This window comes from Ranitomeya imitator, chromosome 1 (genome assembly GCF_032444005.1).
Source record: "Ranitomeya imitator isolate aRanImi1 chromosome 1, aRanImi1.pri, whole genome shotgun sequence".
Classification (NCBI taxonomy): Eukaryota; Metazoa; Chordata; class Amphibia; order Anura; family Dendrobatidae; genus Ranitomeya; species Ranitomeya imitator.
This window is the reverse complement of record NC_091282.1, coordinates 443,472,294-443,492,377: the sequence shown is the minus strand read 5'-3', so window position 1 is coordinate 443,492,377 and position 20,084 is coordinate 443,472,294.

Below are 20,084 nucleotides of genomic sequence, written 5' to 3'. Positions count from 1 at the left end.
CCTATTTGCTTTTTTTTTCCTTTAGCTTTTTCTTTTCAGAGTAGTTTGCACCAAGCACTATCCCCCCCCACACTTACACATAGTTACCAATAAAGTACACCCAAGCACCATACTTACAAAAAAAATGTCACGCTCATCCCGTTCGTCCCAACAGCGCTATTCAGCGGAGGAGGCATATTCTTTCCTTGCCTCTGACACTGATAGCGGGGGAGAGGATCCCACTTTTCTTTATTTTTCCAATTCTTCCTCATCCTCTTCCCACTCCTCATCTTCCTCCTCCGGCCCTGCGGAACTGCCACGCAGACGCCGCAAGACAGAAGATGAGGCAGCGCCCATCATTGATGAAGATGATGAAGCGCCCACCATTGCCAATGACGAACCAGCACACTCACTGCGGACCCCATATGGACCTCGCCACCCGAAAATTACGAGCCACTGATTCCTGATTTTGTGGCAGAATCAGGAATCAAGTTTGACACCCCCGGCCTCACAGAACTAGACTTTTTCAAAGTCTTTTTCTCTGAGGCTTTCGTTAACCTCATGGTGGAGCAAACTAACTTGTATGCTCGGCAATTTTTGGACCAAAACTCAGGTTCATCATATTCTTACTGGTCTCCTGTAGATGCAGTTGAAATTATGCAGTTTTGGGGCCTGGTCCTCCACATGGGGATCCTGAAGAAGCCTGAACTTCGGCAATATTGGAGTGTTGATATTTTATATAACACTCCAGTGTTCCGAATGGTCATGACCCGGACATGTTTTGAGGTCATCCATAAGTTCCTGCATTACAACGATAATGCACGGTGTCCCGCACGAGATGACCCCAACTTTGACCGTCTGTTCAAAGTTCGGCCGGTCATCGAACACTTCAACAAAAAGTTTGGTGAAGTGTACGTGCCTCAAAGGGACATCTGCGTGGATAAGACCTTAATTCATTTTAAGGGGTGGCTCAGATTCCATCAATACCTGTCCAGCAAAAGGGCCAGGTACGGAATCAAACTCTATTAGCTGTGTGAGAGTACCTCAGGGTACACTTACAGCTTTAGAGTGTACGAAGGCAAAGACATCAGGATTGAACCGCCTGAGTGTCCTTCTATCCTGGGAGTGAGTGGGAAAATTGTGTGGGATTTGGTGCACCCACTGCTGGATAAAGGTTATCACCTCTATACCAATAACTTTTATACCAGCATCCCAGTCTACAAATCTCTCTCCGCGAGGTACCGCAGCCTTCGGTACTGTCCGCAAAAAACAGAGAGGCATCCCAAAGATGCTACTTGGGCAGACTCTCAGAAAAGGTGAGAGCAAAGCCCAATGTAGCAACCACCTGCTGGTGGTCAAGTACAAGGACAAGAGGGATGTCGTTCTATCGACCACCATACACGGTACCTCTACAGAGGTCAGCAAACCGACCTGTGTACTGGGGTATAACAAAAACATGGGGGGCGTTGATGTCTCTGATCAACTCCTCCAACTGTACAGTGCTTTGAGAAAAGCCATGTTGTGGTAGAAAAAGCTGTCCGTGTACATCGTACAAATGGCAATGCTCAACGCTTTCCTGCTGTCACGATGTGCACACAACACCGATACGTCGTACCTTCATTTCCAGGAGGTAGTGGTTAAGGCCCTGATGTTTGGCACGAGGGAAGGAGTGGGCCCCAGTACTTCTGGAACTGAAGGTGCACATATCGTACCAGGTTTAGCATTTTCCTGGGGTGGTCCCACCAACTGGAAAAAAAGGTAAGCCGCAAAAAAGGTGCCGAGTGTGCTACAAAAGAGGAATATGCAAAGACACCATCTATCAATGCGACACCTGCCCCGAAAAACCTGGCCTGTGTATGAAGGATTGCTTTAAATTGTACCACATCTCCATGCACTGCTAATTTGCAGGAAACAGATTTATTCCAAAGGAGGCACATCTACGTAAGTTCTTTGGGGGTCTACTTTCCAAAATGTTGTCACTTGTGGGTTTTTTTCCTGTTTAGGCACATCAGGGGCTCTGCAAACGGAACATGATTCCTGCAGACGATTCCATCAAAGTCTGCATTCCAAAACGTCAGTACTTCCCTTTCGAGCCCCAACGTGTGCCCAGTTTTTTCCCACATATGGGGTTCCAGCGTACTCAGGACAAATTGGACAACAACTTTTGTAGTCCAATTTCTCCTGTTACCCTTGGGAAATAAAAAAATTGGGGACAAAATATCATTTTTGTGGGCAAAAAATATGATTTTTTATTTTCACACCCGGCCGTTATAAACTTCTGTGAAGCCCCTGGGGGTTCAAAGTGCTCATCACACATCTAGATAAGTTCCTTAGAGGGTCTAGTTTCCAAAATTGGGTCAATTATGGGGCGGGTTTCCGTTGTTTAGGCACATCAGGGGCTCGTCAAACGGAACATGATGGCCGCTGAACATTCCATCAAAGCCTGCATTCCAAAACGTCAATACTTCCCCCACATTTCTCCCACATTTGGGGTACCAACATACTCAGGACATATTGGACAACAACTTTTGTGGTCCAATTTCTTCTGTTACCCTTGGGAAATTAAAAAATTGGGGACCAAAAGATCATTTTTGTGGGCAAAAAATAGGATTTTTTATTTTCACACCCAGGCTTTATAAACTTTAGTAAAGCACTTAGGGGTTCAAAGTTCTCACCACACATCTAGACAAGTTCCTTATGGGGTCTAGTTTCCAAATTGGGGTCACTTGTGGGGGGTTTCCACTGTTTAGGCACATCAGGGGCTCGTCAAACGCAACATGGCGCCCGATCGCAATTCCAGCTAATTTTAAGTTGAAAAAATCAAACGGAACTCCTTCCCTTCCGAGCCCTGCCATGCGCCCAAACAGTGGTTTCCTCCCACATATGGGGTGTCAGCGTACTCAGAACAAATTGGACAACAACTTTTGCTGTCCAATTTCTCCTGTTACCTTTGGGAAAATAAAAAATTGGGGACTAAACAATCATGTTTGTGGAAAAAATATGATTTTTTATTTTGACGCCTGGGCGTTATAAACTTCTGTGAAGCCCCTGGGGGTTCAAAGTGCTCATCACACATCTAGATAAGATCCATAGGGGGTCTAATTTCCAAAATGGGGTCACTTGTGGAGGTTTCCACTATTTAGGCACATCAGGGGCTCGTCAAACGCAACATGGAGTTCGATCGCAATTCCAGCCAATTTTAGGTTCAAAAAATATCAAACTGCGCTCCTTCCCTTCCGAGCCCTGCCATGCGCCCAAACAGTTGTTCCCCCCCACATATGGGGTATCAGCGTACTCAGGAAAAATTGGACAACTTTTGCAGTCCAATTTCTCCTGTTACCTTTGGGAAAATAAAAAATTGGGGACTAAACGATCATGTTTGTGGAAAAAATATGATTTCTTATTTTCACGCCCGGCCGTTATAAACTTCTGTGAAGCCCCTGGGGGTTCAAAGTGCTCATCACACATCTAGATAAGTTCCTTAGGGGGTCTAGTTTCCAAAATTGGGTCAATTATGGGGTGGGTTTCCGTTGTTTAGGCACATCAGGGGCTCGTCAAAAGCAACATGGTGCCCGATCGTAATTCCAGCTAATTTTAAGTTGAAAAAATCAAACGGAACTCCTTCCCTTCCGAGCCCTGCCATGCGCCCAAACAGTGGTTTCCTCCCACATATGGGGTGTCAGCGTACTCAGAACAAATTGGACAACAACTTTTGCTGTCCAATTTTTCCTGTTACCTTTGGGAAAATAAAAAATTGGGGACTAAACAATCATGTTTGTGGAAAAAATATGATTTTTTATTTTGACGCCTGGACGTTATAAACTTCTGTGAAGCCCCTGGGGGTTCAAAGTGCTCATCACACATCTAGATAAGATCCTTAGGGGGTCTAATTTGCAAAATGGGGTCACTTGTGGAGGTTTCCACTATTTAGGCACATCAGGGGCTCGTCAAACGCAACATGGAGTTCGATTGCAATTCCAGCCAATTTTAGGTTAAAAAAATCAAACTGCGCTCCTTCCCTTCCGAGCCCTTCCATGCGCCCAAAAAGTTGTTCCCCCCCACATATGGGGTATCAGCGTACTCAGGAAAAATTGGACAACTTTTGCAGTCCAATTTCTCCTGTTACCTTTGGGAAAATAAAAAATTGGGGACTAAACGATCATGTTTGTGGAAAAAATATGATTTTTTATTTTCACGCCCGGCCGTTATAAACTTCTGTGAAGCCCCTGGGGGTTCAAAGTGCTCATCACACATCTAGATAAGTTCCTTAGGGGGTCTAGTTTCCAAAATTAGGTCAATTATGGGGTGGGTTTCCGTTGTTTAGGCACATCAGGGGCTCGTCAAAAGCAACATGGTGCCCGATCACAATTCCAGCCAATTTTAGGTTGAAAAAATCAAACGGCGCTCCTTCCCTCCCGAGCCCTGACATGCACCCAAACAGTGGTTCCCCCCCACATATGGGGTATCAGCGCACTTAGGACAAATTGGACAACATCTTTTGAAGTCCAATATCTCCTGTTACCTTTGGGAAAATAAAAAATTGGGGACTAAATGATCATGTTTGTGGAAAAAATATGATTTTTTATTTTCATGCCCGGGCGTTATAAACTGCTTTGAAGCCCCTGGGGGTTCAAAGTGCTCATCACACATCTAGATAAGTTGCTTAGGAGGTCTAGTTTCCAAAATGGGGTTACTTGTGGGGGGTTTCCCCTGTTTAGGCACATCAGGGGCTCGTCAAGCGCAACATGGCGTCTGATCGCAATTCCAGCCAATTTTAGGTTGAAAAAATCAAATGGCGCTCCTTCCCTTCCGAGCCCTGCCATGCGCCCAAACAGTGGTTTCCCCCCACATATGGGGTATCAACATACTCAGGACAAATTTGATAACAACTTTTGCTGTCTAAATTCTCCTGTTACCTTTGGGAAAATAAAAAAATTGTTGCTAAAATATCGTTTTCGTGACTAAAAAGTTAAATTTAAATTTTTTCCTTCAACATTGCTTTAGCTCTCGTGAAGCACCTGAAGGGTTAATAAACTTCTTGAATGTGGTTTTGATCAGCTTGAGGGGTGCAGTTTTTAGAATGGTGTCACTTTTGGGTATTTTTTGCTATATAGACCCCTAAATGTGACTTCAAATGTGAGGTGGTCCCTAAAAAAAATGTTTTTTTGTAAATTTTGTTGAAAAAATTAGAAATTGCTGGTCAACTTTTAACCCTTATAACTCCCTAACAAAAAAAAAAATTGTTTCCAAAATTGTTCTGATGTAAAGTAGACTTGTGGGAAATGTTACTTATTAAGTATTTTGGGTGACATACAGTACAAACCAAAAGTTTGGACACACCTTCTCATTTAAAATTTTTTCTGTATTTTCATGACTATGAAAATTGTACATTCACACTGAAGGCATCAAAACTATGAATTAACACATGTGGAATTATATACTTAACAAAAAAGTGTGAAACTACTGAAATTATGTCCTATATTCTAGGTTCTTCAAAGTAGCCACCTTTTGCTTTGATGACTGCTTTGCACACTCTTAGCATTCTCTTTGATGAGCTTCAAGAGGTAGTCACTGGGAATGGTCTTTCCTCTGTTTGTGGTCAATATCGGTCAATATCTCAGGTGGTGGCCTGAGGCTATTTTATAGGGACCCTAGCGTCGCTCCTCCTCCGCGTTGCCACCTTGTCTGCTTAGGTTCTTAGGTCGGGCAGCCAACTTGGAATTGACTGTCCTGCCGGTCTCTGAAGTAAAGCGTAGAGTCTATTACTCCCCCGGTGTTCCGGCTACCAGATCTGCGCTCAATGGGAGGCAGCCTGCTTCTAGCTGGTCTCCCACTGGTCTTTTACTCCTGTTGCTACGACTTCGGTGCTCACTCACTACGGCACACTTCCTTTCTTGTCCTTTCTTAGGAGGCTGCCGCATGGGTTGCAGGCGCAGTTTCGTATCCCTCTTTCCTTCCTGGGCCAAGCCCAGTCTGCTCCTATCCTCTCCTCCTCTGCCTATCTCCTTCTCTCTCCAGTCAGCTTCTGCCTCCAACTGACCTCACTTCCTAACCAAACCCCCAGTTTTACCCAAGTGTGAGGAGTGGCCTAAAAGATAGAACCCTTAGCTCCCCCTGGTGGCTGGCGTGTGATGTGTGTGTGTCAATATAAAAGTCTCACACTCAACTTCAGAGTATTAAATTTTTTATTGGTGCAAGGTAGCACTGGAAACGTTTCAGCTCAAACCGAGCTTTCATCAGTCACTACAATGTGTGAAAAAAACCCATAAATAACACAAAAACCATAACAGACCGTATATAAATAAATACAAAATAATATAAAATGGAACAAAGGTATATACAAATAGATGCAAGATTATATAATAGCCAGAGATATATTACACAATATGCAGAGCGTATCACGCCGCAGAGAAAACACGCCAGTACATCCTTGCTACATGAAGGTATAGAAGATAAAAGATAAAGGAGACACACATACCGTGCTGTGCCTTACGTATAGTGATCGGACTTAGTGCGTATGTAAGATCATGCTTGATAACCTAATCTGGCATGAGAAAAATGTGGATTAAGTAGAGTGATGATGTGAACTGGGAGTAGTAAAAAATCCTAGCAAGGCGGACTGGTACTTACAGCTAAACCTCTGAAGATGGGTAGGGTAGTGGTGTTTTAACGCCTAAACTAAAATATAGAGGTACTGTGATTACAGATGGAAGGAGAAGCATATATATATACACAGTGGCCATATGATATGTAAATTTGGCAGTGGTATTACCTTATAATAAAGTGTGTCACTTGAAAGGGCCAGAGACATGAAATAGCCAGCATAAGGTGAGGACTGTAAGAGATATGGCATAGTGAGGGAGGTTAAGGAGACAGGTGAATGTAGTGGCTCAATAGTCTAACGCTGTGTAACAAAGCGTACTCTACCTTATGGATATACTGTCCGTGGTAAGAGGTAGTTGCCTAAGACGGCCACCAATGGAGCAGGGGCTAAAGGGATATAACATAAATCAAAGATAGCCTAATAGTGCATCGCTACTATCAGAGGGATCCTGGCTCAGAGTGAGGGGAATACCTGTTAGGAGAAGCCGCCTGTGTCGGGATACCGTCCCTGGAGACGCGGAGTCCACCGCTCGTCTGTCACAGCGGACAGAAGGCGTGCTATTTGAGCCTGGCACTAACAGCTGATAGGAGCGCCGAAACTGGAAATGACGTCCGGAATATCGGCCGGGGCGGAAGTTAATGGCCGTGCGTTTCACTGTGAGGAACAGCGTTCCACCAGTGAAGCGCTAGATATATCTATCCAAAACCCTTATATATGGAGTAAGGGACCAAAAGAAAGGGAAGAGGGGGCGGTAAATGTAAAGAAAGAAAAAAAGGGAATAAAAGAAAAATATATATACGGATTCAATGGAGTGGGTGGAATGAAAGGAGGAGCCAAGAAGGAACAAACTAAGTAGCTAGAGAGGAAATGGTATGAAAGAACCTATTAATGTGAATAATGCGTGCCTTGTAATGCATTTATGCAAATAGGCTATAGTGATTGTGGCAAACTATGCCCGATATAATCGGGTAAGGTGGTAATAGCTCAATAATATGCATATATACGTGCATCACTTAAGTAGGTGGTATAAAGATAGCTGTGACATACTATGCCTGATACGATGGCGTAATATAGTGATAAAGGTGTCATTTACACATAAGTGCATTTCCATAGTGATGGTGACATAGAAGAGGTGCTTCAGATGGTGACTTGAGACGTACCATTCATCATTAATATAGACGGTTCTAAAAAACAAAAATACAAAGTCAGAGCATATACATAAAAACAACTTCATATGCACAGTATGCGTGTCATAATATTGAAATAATAACCTTCAAATAAAAGCAGCTAATTCATAGTCCCTATTGAGACCTCTGGGTGATAAGGTATCCAATGTATGGATCCAATATGCTTCACGTTTTTTAAGCATAAGGATCCTATTTCCCCCCCTGCATTGTACGGGGACATGCTCTAGAACCTGAAACCTTAATTGGGAAATATTATGCTTCTGTGCGTGAAAATGATAGGGTAATGGAAGTAGTAAGTTCTGGCAACGGATTGTAGATTTATGTTTGGATACTCTGTCCCTGATGGACTGTGACGTCTCCCCCACATACAATAACCCGCATGGACATTTAATTACATATATTACATACGTGGAATCACATGTGAAGTATCCTTTAATTTTAAATTCCTTGCCTGAATGTGGATGTCTAATCGGATTGCCTTTTTGAATGTTGTTGCATTGGACACACCTTAGGCAAGGGAAGGTGCCCTCCTTTGGTGTGCCCAAAAATCTTTGTCGTGTGATGATGTTAGTCCCGATGTCTGCCTTTATTAGATTATCCCTTAGGTTGGGGGCACGTTTAAAACAGGGTAAGAATGGATTCTGAAATTCCCTAACTTTGGGATAGGCATTAGTGAGGATCGGCCAATAACTCCGTATGGTTCTGTGTAATCTGTACATAAAGGGGTGAAATGTGTGGACAAATGGGATACGGGAGTCCGTATCAGTCTTAGGTCTGTTGGTAGTGGTCCTGGATTCTTCAAGAAGGGAAGAGGGATAGCCTCTAGCCCTGAATTTTTGGGTCATCTCCTGTATACGTAATTCCCTGATGTCAGAATCAGAAACAATACGTTTGACCCTTTGGTACTGTGCTTTCGGTATGGATCTTTTTGTGGATGGCGGGTGTAGGCTATCAAAATGTAAAAGACTATTCCGGTCTGTATCTTTGGAATAAAGGTCCGTGCTTAGAAGTCCGCTGGAATCTTTTACTACCATTGTGTCTAAAAAATTCATTCTCCAAAGATCGTAGTTCATGGTGAAAGTAATCCCAGGCCAGGATGTGTTAGGAAAGGATAGGAAATTGTGGAGGGATTCTTCCGAACCTCGCCATATGCAGAAAACATCGTCTATATACCTCTTCCACACACTAACGTGGTCCCTAAATAGGGGATTGGGATAAATCACACTCTCCTCGAAGTCGATCATATATGCGTTTGCATAAGGTGGTGCGGCGTGCGATCCCATAGCGGTCCCCCGTTTTTGTAGATTTTTGGGCACACCAAAGGAGGGCACCTTCCCTTGCCTAAGGTGTGTCCAATGCAACAACATTCAAAAAGGCAATACGATTAGACATCCACATTCAGGCAAGGAATTTAAAATTAAAGGATACTTCACATGTGATTCCACGTATGTAATATATGTAATTAAATGTCCATGCGGGTTATTGTATGTGGGGGAGACGTCACAGTCCATCAGGGACAGAGTATCCAAACATAAATCTACAATCCGTTGCCAGAACTTACTACTTCCATTACCCTATCATTTTCACGCACAGAAGCATAATATTTCCCAATTAAGGTTTCAGGTTCTAGAGCATGTCCCCGTACAACGCAGGGGGGGAAATAGGATCCTTATGCTTAAAAAACGTGAAGCATATTGGATCCATACATTGGATACCTTATCACCCAGAGGTCTCAATAGGGACTATGAATTAGCTGCTTTTATTTGAAGGTTATTATTTCAATATTATGACACGCATACTGTGCATATGAAGTTGTTTTTATGTATATGCTCTGACTTTGTATTTTTGTTTTTTTAGAACCGTCTATATTAATGATGAATGATACGTCTCAAGTCACCATCTGAAGCACCTCTTCTATGTCACCATCACTATGGAAATGCACTTATGTGTAAATGACACCTTTATCACTATATTACTCCATCGTGTCGGGCATAGTATGTCACAGCTATCTTTATACCACCTACTTAAGTGATGCACGTATATATGTATATTACTGAGCTATTACCACCTTACCCGATTATATCGGGCATAGTTTGCCACAATCACTATAGCCTATTTGCATAAATGCATTACAAGGCACGCATTATTCACATTAATAGGTTCTTTCATACCATTTCCTCTCTAGCTACTTAGTTTGTTCCTTCTTGGCTCCTCCTTTCATTCCACCCACTCCATTGAATCCGTATATATATTTTTCTTTTATTCCCTTTTTTTCTTTCTTTACATTTACCGCCCCCTCTTCCCTTTCTTTTGGTCCCTTACTCCATATATAAGGGTTTTGGATAGATATATCTAGCGCTTCACTGGTGGAATGCTTTTCCTCACAGTGAAACGCACGGCTATTAACTTCCGCCCCGGCCGATATTCCGGACGTCATTTCCGGTTTCGGCGCTCCTATCAGCTGTTAGTGCCAGGCTCAAATAGCGCGCCTTCTGTCCGCTGTGACAGACGAGCGGTGGACTCCGCGTCTCCAGGGACGGTATCCCGACACAGGCGGCTTCTCCTAACAGGTATTCCCCTCACTCTGAGCCAGGATCCCTCTGATAGTAGCGATGCACTATTAGGCTATCTTTGATTTATGTTATATCCCTTTAGCCCCTGCTCCATTGGTGGCCGTCTTAGGCAACTACCTCTTACCACGGACAGTATATCCATAAGGTAGAGTACGCTTTGTTACACAGCGTTAGACTATTGAGCCACTACATTCACCTGTCTCCTTAACCTCCCTCCCTATGCCATATCTCTTACAGTCCTCACCTTATGCTGGCTATTTCATGTCTCTGGCCTTTTCAAGTGACACACTTTATTATAAGGTAATACCACTGCCAAATTTACATATCATATGGCCACTGTGTATATATATGCTTCTCCTTCCATCTGTAATCACAGTACCTCTATATTTTAGTTTAGGCGTTAAAACACCACTACCCTACCCATCTTCAGAGGTTTAGCTGTAAGTACCAGTCCGCCTTGCTAGGATTTTTTACTACTCCCAGTTCACATCATCACTCTACTTAATCCACATTTTTCTCATGCCAGATTAGGTTATCAAGCATGATATTACATATGCACTAAGTCCGATCACTATACATAAGGCACAGCACGGTATGTGTGTCTCCTTTATCTTTTATCTTCTATACCTTCATGTAGCAAGGATGTACTGGCGTGTTTTCTCTGCGGCGTGATACGCTCTGCATATTGTGTAATATATCTCCGGCTATTATATAATCTTGCATCTATTTGTATATACCTTTGTTCCATTTTATATTATTTTGTATTTATTTATATACGGTCTGTTATGGTTTTTGTGTTATTTATGGTTTTTTTTTCACACATTGTAGTGACTGATGAAAGCTCGGTTTGAGCTGAAACGTTTCCAGTGCTACCTTGCACCAATAAAAAATTGAACACTCAATGACACTGAAGTTGAGTGCGAGACTTTTATATTGATTATTGATGGTTTGGGAACCTAGTCTCTGCACCACATATATAGCAGTGCACACGGTGTTTATTCATGAAGTGTGTGTGTGGCTGTGATACCTGGCAGGGTGAACTCCTTTGGTGCCATCAGACGTAACATCGCTCCCCCTGGTGGAAGAACGACATTTCTGCAACAACCAGGACTCTGGGGCGCTGCACTATGACTTCCCTTATGATAAAAGTCACTCCATCTTTGTATACCTTTTATATATATACTTTTTTATATTTTTTATTATTTTTATCTTTTTAATTATTTATATGTATATTTTTGCATACTAATATATATTCTTGACCGCTAGTGGTGTATTAACTGCAATGTATTTACTCTGTATTAATTTTTATTTTTTATACCATCATAGGCGATTTTTACTACAATTTACCGATTCGGGGATTTTCCTCTTTGCCCTTGTTCCGGATCGGGCCGTGCAGACTTTGGCTTAGATTTTTGATCCGGTTAGGACACACCTGACTGATGAAATGACATTGATGACATGTCATACATATATTTTCTGTTTATATTGTGCTTACTATGTAAAATGTTTTGTTATAATCACTTTTCATAATGAACATTTCAATTTGTATGTATGTAATTATGGAGCAATATGGGTATAATTCTTTTATATATATATTTATATATATTCTTTGTCCCCCATTTATTATTCTACTAGCTGAAGAGCCCGGCGTTGCCTAGGCCTAGTAAATATCTGTGGTTAGTTGTAGCACCTCACTTATTTTCCCATCACGCCTCTCATTTTCCCCCCTCACATCTCTCATTTTCTCCCTTACACCTCTTATTTTCCCCCTCACTCCTCTTATTTTCCCCCTCACTCCTCTCATTCCCCCCTAACACTTGTCATTTCGACCTCACATCTGTCATTTTCCGATCACTCCACTCAGGGCCGGCTCCAGGTTTTCGAGGGCCCCGGGCGAAAGAGTCTCAGTGGGCCCCCCTCTTTAACACATATCCCGATTTATGATGCACAGATACGGCAGAGAAATGTATAGTACAATGCCAGATTTCACTTCTTACATGAGTGACAGCTATTGTAAATTCTGCAGTGTATATATACAGGACAGGAGGAGTTGTACTGTGCAGTGTATATATACAGGAGAGGTGCTTTTCTGTTTTGAGTTTTTCTATGAAATAAAGACTTTTCTACATAAACAACGTTGTTTGGTTTTGCGGCCCCAACAGATCTGTGCTACAAAGTAACAGGCGGCTCGGGCATTAATGAGGGACCTGATGCTGAATCCTTTCCACAAACCCTAATGACCCAATTAGTGCCCCGTCATTAGAAGTCATTAAACGCCTCCCTGTCCCGAGCAGTCATGTACAGTATGGGGGGATCCTGCAGCCCACCCCCTGTCTGCTCCATACCATACACTGCCCTCTGTCGCGCTCACTATTATCCTGTGCATTTCTCTGTCATCGTTACCCCATGTTACACTTGTCACCCCCCACTACAGAGTAGCAGGGCAGCCAATGTCACCCCCTCCCGGACTCTAATGGCAGCAGGAAATGTCTGCTCCTCTATTGGGTTGGAACCTGATTTAATCAAGGAACAATGTGGATTTGTTGCCGGTGGCTGCAGGGGAAGGGTTAAGTGATGCCATGTCCTTGGTGGGAGCAGTGGCAGCTGCTGGGACCTGGACAGAGACAACCAATGTTGCTGTGACTGCACAGTGTGACCTGGAGGAGAGAAGCTGAGACTCCGGAGCAGAAATCACCCACATGCCAGCACTGGGCAGAGTCCCTCCAGTCACCAGCCTGGGGCCACGGGGCCCCAACGTACAGCCCACAGCTCAGTTTTATCCATGGCAGCAGCTCCCCTTCCTCCTGGCATCTGGTTAACCCCATTTCTGCGGGTCGGATTGTTATCTTTAAGGTTCAGCAATAACCTTCATACACATGGGAAGGGGTTAAGCTTTTTCCTACCCCACTGGTGCAGGTTTGGTGCAGCATGCATGTATTCTGGGAGAGCTGGGTGGCTGCAGGTTGCAGGCTGCACCCCACCAGCTGCTCCTCCAGACATCACCCACATTTTTAGGCAGCAGAGTCAGACAGCAGCAGACTGAGCCATAAGACCAACTGCAATCACTGCTGGATACCTTTGCACTCACTCAGTCACTGGTAGCAGCTCCTCCGGAATCTGCCTGATAAGTTCAGCTCAGCACTGCAGCCAGCCAGGGGCAGAGATCAGAGCAGAGAACGTGCTCTCTCCGCCCACAAACAATGTCACACTGGCTGCCTTATCTTAACCCCTATGTGCCTGCCTGGCTGCACTGACTGAGTGAGAAGATGCTTGTGTCAGAGCTGGCACATAGGGGTTAAGAGAATGCAGCCAGCAGTGACTTTGTGGGCGGAGAGAGCATGTTCTCCTGCTCTGCTCTCCCAGATGTATCTATGACAGCGTGAGTGGGCCCCCCTCTCTTCCCAGGGCCCCGGCATTTGCCCAGGTGCGCCGGGTGCTGACGCCGGCCCTGACTCCACTATTTTCCCTCACTCCTCTCATTTTGCACTCACACCTTTTCATTTTCACCACACACCCCTCATTTTCACCTCACACCTCTCATTTTCCCCTCAGTATATACATGTTTGTCATCTCCCTTATATATAGTATACACCTGTATGTCATCTCCTGTATATAGTATATACCTGTATGTCATCTCCCCTGTAAATAGTATATACCTGCTGTATGTCATCTCCTCCTGTATATTGTATATACCTATGTCTCATCTCCTCCTGTATATAGTATATACCTGTATGTCATCTCTTCTGTATATACTATATACCTGTATGTCATCTCCTTCTATATATAGTATATACCTGTATGTCATCTCCTGTATATAGTATATACCTGTATGTCATCTCCCCTGTATATTGTATATACCAGCTGTATGTCATCTCCTCCTCTATATACCTATGTGTCATCTCCTCTTTTATATAGTATATACCTGTATGTCATCTCCTCCTGTATATAGCATATACGTGTGTCATCTCCTCCTGTATATAGTATATACCTGCAAGTCATCTCCTCCTGTATATAGTATATACCTATGTGTCATCTGCTCCTGTATATAGTATATACCTGTGTGTCATTTCCTCCTGTATATAGTATATACCTGTGTGCGTCATCTCCCCTGTATATAGTATATACCTGTGTGTCATCTGCTCCTGTATATAGTATATATGTGTATGTCATCTCCTCCTGTATATAGCATATACGTGTGTCATCTCCTCCTGTATATAGCATATACGTGTGTCATCTCCTCCTGTATATAGTATATACCTGCAAGTCATCTCCTCCTGTATATAGTATATACCTATGTGTCATCTGCTCCTGTATATAGTATATACCTGTGTGTCATCTCCTCCTGTATATAGTATATACCTGTGTGTGTCATCTCCCCTGTATATAGTATATACCTGTGTGTCATCTGCTCCTGTATATAGTATATATGTGTGTGTCATCTCCTCCTGTATATAGTATATACCTGTATGTCATCTCCCCTGTATATAGTATATATGTGTGTGTCATCTCCCCTGTATATAGTATATACCTGTGTGTCATCTCCTCCTGTATATAGTGTATATCTGTGTGTCATCTCCTCCTGTATTAGACCTCGTTCACACATTATTTGCTCAGTATTTTTACCTCAGTATTTGTAAGCTAAATTGGCAGCCTGATAAATCCCCAGCCAACAGGAAGCCCTCCCCCCTGGCAGTATATATTAGCTCACACATACACATAATAGACAGGTCATGTGACTGACAGCTGCCGTCTTTCCTATATGGTACAGTTGTTGCTCTTGTAGTTTGTCTGCTTATTAATCAGACTTGTGTGTGTTTTAGGGCGAGTTTCATGTGTCAAGTTGTGTGTGTTGAGTTGCGTGTGGTGACATGCATGTAGCGACTTTTGTGAGATGAGTTTTGTGTGGCGACATGCGTGTAGCAACTTTTTGTGTTGAGTTGCATGTGACAGGTTAGTGTAGCAAGTTGTGTGCAGCAAGTTTTGCGCATTGTGAGTTTTGCGCGTGGCGAGTTTTATGTGTGGTGTGTTTTGAGTATGTGCAAGTTTTGTGTGAGGCAACTTTTGCATGTGTTGCAACTTTTGTGCATGTGGCAATTTTTCCACGTGTGGCGAGTTTTCCATGATGTGAGTTTTACACGTGTGGTGAGTTTTGCGTGAGCCTAGTTTTGCACGTGGCGAGTGTTGCGCGTGGTGAGTTTTGAGCGGCGACTTTTGTGTTTTGACTTTTATGTGGCGAGGTTGGTGTATGTATGGTGAAATGTGTGCTGAGGGTGGTATATGTGTTCCAGCACGTGGTAGTGTGTGGCACATTTTGTGTGTGTGTGTGTTGATATCCCCGTGTGTGGTGAGTATCCCATGTCGGGGCCCCACCTTAGCAACTGTACGGTATATACTCTTTGGCGCCATCGCTCTCACTCTTTAAGTCCCCCTTGTTCACATCTGGTAGCTGTCAATTTGCCTCCATACTTTTCCTTTCACTTTTTCCCCATTATGTAGATAGGGGCAAAATTGTTTTTTGAATTGGAACGCGCGGGGTAAAAATTTCGCCTCACAACATAGCCTATGACGCTCTCGGGGTCCAGATGTGTGACTCTGCAAAATTTTGTGGCTGTAGCTGCGATGGTGCAGATGCCAATCCCGGACATACACACACACATTCAGCTTTATACATTAGATATACCTGTAAGTCATCTCCCCTGTATATAGTATATATCTGTATGTCATCTCCCCTGTATATAGTATATACTTGTATGTCATCTCCTCCTGTATATAATATATAGCTGTATATCATCTCCCCTGTATACAGTATATACCTGTATGCTCTTTTAACGTACTGGTGACTGCAACAAATTGATAACTACAGCGAACTGGTTATTACAACGGCAGTTTGCAATTTTCACTCGGCAACATTCATTCAAAATCAGCGATACACCTGTAGATAAATTCCCAAAGGGGTATTATTTCCAAAATGGGGTCACTTGAGGGGGGGGTTCTGCTCTTCTAGCAATTAGGGCCTCTGTATATGGAGTCTGCAAAATTTTTCTAGGAAAGTCTGTGCTCCAGGAGGCAAATAGCGCTCTATTCCACCCGAGTCTCTCCGTATGACTAAGTAGTACTGTACAGCCACATATGGGGTACTAGATGGTGGCCCGATTCTAACGCATCGGGTATTCTAGAATATGTATGTATGTATATAGCAGCCACATAGTATATAGCACAGGCCACGTAGTATATAGGAGTACTATGTGGCCTGTGGTATATACCATGTGGCTGCTATATACATACATACATATTGTAGAATACCCGATGCGTTAATATAGGCCAAACAGTAAATAACACAGCCCACGTAGTATATAACACAGCCCACACAGTATATAACACAGCCCACACAGTATATAGCAGCCACGCAGTATATAACACAGCCCATGTAGTATGTAACACTGGACACGTAATATATAACACAGCCCACGTAATATATAGCACAGCCCATGTAGTATCTAACAGTGGCCAGGTAGTATATAGCAGCCACGCAGTATCTAACACAGCCGACGTAGTATTTAGCAGTGTGGGCACCATATCCCTATTAAAAATAATAATGAAAATAAAAAATAGTTACGGTATATACTCACCCGCCGGAATCCAGCGTAGATCCAGTGAACCTCGGGCGATGCGCGCACGGCTGCCGCCATCTTGCGTTCCCAGGATGCATTGCGAAATTACCCAGATCACTTAGCGGTCTCGCGAGACCGCTAAGTCTTCTGGGTAATTTCGCAATGCATCTCTGGGAACGGAAGCTGGCGGCAGGCGCGAGCGCACTGTCGGACTACGGAAGGTGAGAATAGCAGGTTTTTTTATTTTTTTTAATTATTTTTAACATTAGATCTTTTTACTATTGATGCCACATAGGCTACCACGGCATAACGCGGTCCGTTACCGCTGGCATTAACCCTGTGTGAGCAGTGACTGGAGGGGAGTATGGAGCGGGCGCTGACTGCGGGGAGTATGGAGCGGGAGCCGGGCACTGACTGCAGGGGAGTAGGGAGGGACTAATCGGACTGTGGCCGTCGCTGATTGGTCGCGGCAGCCATGACAGGCAGCTGGCGAGACCAATCAGCGACTTGGATTTCTATGACAGACAGAGGCTGCGACCAATGAATATCCATGACAGACAGACAGAAGGACAGACGGAAGTGACCCTTAGACAATTATATAGTAGATTGCCACGTTCTGTAGAAATTGTGGGACAAATTTTGGTGCCATTTTTACCCACTTCTTATGTGAAAATGTAAAATCTGGGGCTAAAACTAAATTTTGATGGTAAAAATGTAGTTATTTTTTCTTCACTGCTGAATGGTATAAAATTCCGTGACACACCCGTGGTGTCAATATTATCACTGCACCCCTAGATGAATTCATTGAGAGGTGTTTGTAAAATGGGGTCATTTATGAGGAGTTCTGCTGTTCTGGCACTTCTTGGCCTCTCCCAAAAGGTCATAGTACTTGCAAACTATAATCATAAAATCTGGTGATCCTTGCCTTCTGAGATTTCACTGTGCTTAAAAAATATTTCTGGTTTTACATGTAGGGTATTGGCGCACTAAGAAAAAAAATCGACCTGATTGTTGTAAAAAAAATTCCTATTATCCCTTGGAAAAAATTAGAAACTTGTGGCTAAAACATTTTTGTGAAGAAAATTTGATTTTATTATTTTCGCGGTTCAACGTGAAAGGTGCTCACCATGCACCTAAATACATTTCTTGAGGAGTCTATTTTCCAAAATGAGGTCACTTGTTGGGCATCTCCACTGTTTAGTCACATCAGGACTTGACGTGCGCTAATGATTTCAGTAAATTTTACCTTCAAAAAGTCAAATGACACTCTTTCCCTTCCAAGCCCTTCCATGTGCCCAAAAGTAGTGTTCTCCCTCATATGGGGTATCAGTGTACAGATCTAGTTCAGTTCCCTGAGGGGTCTAGTTTCCAAAATGGTGTCACTTGTGGGGGATTTTCACGATTTAGGCACATCAGAGGCTCTCCAAACGCAACATGGTGTCCACCAATTCTTGCAGCAAATTTTAAATTAAAAAAGTCAAATGGTGCTCCTTCCCTTCCAAGCCCTGCCATGTGCCTAAACAGAGGTTTACTCCCTCGTGTGGGGTATCGGCGAACTCAGGAGGAATTGTACAAGAAATTTTGGGGTCCATTTTTTCCTGTTACTCTTGTCAGAATAAAAAATTTTGCATCTGACGTAAAATTTTGTGGAAAAAGTTAAATGTTCATTTTTTTCCACATTCCAAAAATTCTTGTGAAGTACCTGAAGGGTTGATAAACTTCTTGAATGTGGTTTTGAGCACCTTGAATGGTGCAGTTTTTAGAATGGTATCACTTTTGGGTATCTTCTATCATATATCGTTTATCAAATTTGTCCCTCATACCTTGAAATCGTCAGGGGGGCAGGTCTTTCCCCCTTAACATAGATGCACCACAGCCATCACTCAGGGCCTCTGCGCGCCGGGCGCCGCCTCCTCTTGCTTTATTAGCGTCCCCGGCGCCTGCGCTGTAAGTTCGAAGGACAGTGCAACTGCGCATGCCTGAAAAAAACTTACAGTGCAGGCGCCAGGGACGCTAATGAAGTAAGAGGAGGTGGCGCCCGGCGCGCAGAGGCCCTGAGTGATGGCTGTGGTGCATCTGTTAGGAGGGAAAGACCTGCCCCAGGATGATTTCAAGGTATGAGGGACAAATTTGATAAACGATTCTTTCAGCAGTGGCAGGAACAAGAACTAAAAGATCCACCTTGACATAATGCAGCATTAATGCTGCACAAGGTGGCTCTTTTAGTTACAAAAGCCTGGGGTGACAGGTTCCCTTTAATGTGCAAACCACCCTCGTGGGAAAAGGGGTTAAAGAAATATCCAAAAAATGTCCAACATTCAATTGTACATCTAAAGTAAATCTTAAATTCATGTCATCATTATTCAAATAACTGACAAATTCTGTTGCTAAGATGGAATCATCCTTTCCTTATCAGGAGGATGTCATCAATGAAACGACCCATCCACCTGATATGGGAGTGAGAATTGTTTTTAACATATTTATTAATGACCTTGTAGCAGACATACATTGTAAAATTTCAAAATTTGCAGTTGATACTAAAGTCTTCAATGCAATAAACAAAGAGGAGTATAATTTAATATTACAGAGGGATTCATGTAAGTCTGGTGTGAAAAATGGCAATTGAAGTTTAATGTAAATAAAATAAATTAAAATATGTTCTAAATGGTAAAACACTGGGTACTGTCACTGAAAAAAGACATAGTTGTATAGTTGGACAGCAAACTCAACTTTGGTGACCAGTGCTAGGCAAATGCTGCTGAGGCACATAAAATCATGGTATGCATTAAAAAGGCATAGATGCTCCTGACAAGAGCATAGCTTTGTGTCTATACTAGTCAAACTAAAACCATGGGTCAACATTCCTGTTAAGGTACCTTCACACATAACGATATTGTTAACGATATCGTTGCTATTTGTGACGTAGCAACGATATCGTTAATGAAATTGTTATGTGTGACAGCGACCAACGATCAGGCCCCTGCTGGGAGATCGTTGGTCGCTGAATAAAGTCCAGAACTTTATTTCGTCGCTGGACTCCTGCTGACATCGCTGGATCGGCGTGTGTGACACCGATCCAGCGATGTCTTCACTGGTAACCAGGGTAAACATCGGGTAACTAAGCGCAGGG